The sequence below is a fragment of the Pteropus vampyrus genome, unplaced genomic scaffold (genome assembly GCF_000151845.1).
Source record: "Pteropus vampyrus isolate Shadow unplaced genomic scaffold, Pvam_2.0 Scaffold2541, whole genome shotgun sequence".
Taxonomy (NCBI): Eukaryota; Metazoa; Chordata; class Mammalia; order Chiroptera; family Pteropodidae; genus Pteropus; species Pteropus vampyrus.
In genome coordinates, this window is record NW_011891322.1 from 1 (window position 1) to 2,180 (window position 2,180).

The following is a 2,180-nucleotide window of genomic DNA, read 5'->3' on the forward strand; positions in this document are numbered from 1 at the left end:
CAATAAACATAAGAAAGAGTGCTCAACCTCATTAGTTATCAAGGAAGCAGAAATTAAAACTTTATTGCAATGCCACCACACCAGGATGGCTGCTTTGGCAAGGATGTGGAACAAGGGGAAAACTCATTCATTACAGATGGGAGTGTATATTGATACCACACAGAACAGTTGTTAGCATTATCCACTAAAACTGAAGCACAGACTTTATGGCTGAGAAATTCCATTCTCAGTGTATGCCTAACAAATGCATGTATGTGCACCGAGAACCGTATATGAAACTGTTCACGTATGCATTATTCATAATGGCCAAAATGTGAGGACAGCTTAAATGTCCATTAAGAGTAGAATGAGTAAGCAAATTATGGCGTATTTATACAATAGAATACAGAAATGAATTTGGGTCTTTTTTATATCTTCCATGTCTCTGTATAATATACTCACTCTTTACCTTCTTGAAAAAAGTATAGTTGTAACAATTATTTTGATGTTCTTATCTACTAATTCTAGCATCTGTATCATTTCTGGGGTCTATTTCTATTGATTAGTTTCTCTCCTCCTTGTGGGTCATACTTCTCTGCTTCTTTGTATGCCTGTTAATTTTCTATTGAATGCTAAACTCTATGAATTTTACCCTATCTGGTGCTGGACGTTTTTGTATTCATGTAAATATTCTTGAGCGTTGTTTTAGGATGCGGTTAACTTACTTAGAAACAGTTTGATCTGTTAGAGGCTTGCTTTTCAGCTTTTTCAGGCAGGACCAGAACATCCTTATTCAACTGTTCTATAAATTAAATTCATCTAGAGTGGAATTTTATTCCATTTGTTAATTTTATTGGCTTTCTGTTGGGATTAGATTTATTCATGTGTTTTGAAATTTTACTTTGCAACCTAAATTTAAGTGGAAGTTCCCATCCGTTTGTCCTCATCCTTGCTGTTTAATCATTTTATAGTTGCCTCAACCCAGATTCATAGACACCTTCCCCCCATCCCCAGTCAAGGACCAGATCTTATAATGATAGTTCTGTTCCATATTGATATCGATAAAACCCAGCTACTAGATTCAAATTCTGAATATGGCTCTGGCCCTTGCCTGGAGCAGACAACCTATAAGGCCCTCTTACTATGCGAAGGCTTAGTTGCCACTGTCTGCTACCAGACCCAGAACCCATCAAACCATGGCATCAACCTTACTCATTATATATTTTTCCTTTTTCAGATTTATAAAAATTTATCTTTGAACCAAGCCATGTCTCTTTTTTCCAATATTTTATTATTAAAATTTTTAAACATACAGAAAACTTGAAAGAATTATACAGTACAAACACATATACCCATCACGTGGGTTCTGAATCACCATTTTGCTGTATTGTCTTTATTACATATCTGTCCTGACCCATCCATCCTTCTGTCCACCCATCAGTCCATCTTATTTCTTGATCACCTCACAGTAACTTGTACTCTTCACCCGTAAGTACTAAAGCATTGCATATTATTAGCAAGAGTTCAATATTTGTTTTTGTTTATAGTTCTTTCTCTTTTGAAGTAATATTTACATACAATGAAATATACAGATCTTAAGTGTTATCAAACACATCACCGGTACAACTCAAACCTCTGTCAAGATACAGAATATTAACCAGAGAGTTTCCTCATGCCCTTTCTCAGTCCCTACTCCTCCATCCCAGAAGCAACGATCATTGTTTTTTATTTCTACCATAGATTACTTTTGCTTGCTCTAGAATTTCATAATGCGGGATCATATAACATGTACTCTTTTGTGTTAGGCTTCTTTTGCACAGGGTATTGTGTTTGAGGTCCATGTGGTTGTAGCAATAATTTCTTTTCATTGCTGAGTATTTCTATTCTTTTGTTTAAACACACCACATTTCAGTGGGTCCTTTTTAATTTCTCTATTTTTAAATTATCACTACTAAGTGTTTACAGAGAAGAGAGTGCATCAAAGTATGAACCTAACTGCCAGCTTAACCTAAGTCCGCTGGTTTAATTAATATGTATTCATTTTAAGTTATTTTATTTAAATTGAGTAAGCTTGACTGCTCTCTAACTTTATAAAGAATTGGGAGAGAAAAAAAGTGGTGTAGATGATAGAGGCTCTGTTCATCCCTCTGGCAACCAAATCGAAGTTGTGATGGAAACAAGGAGCAGCAGCAAGGAAAAAT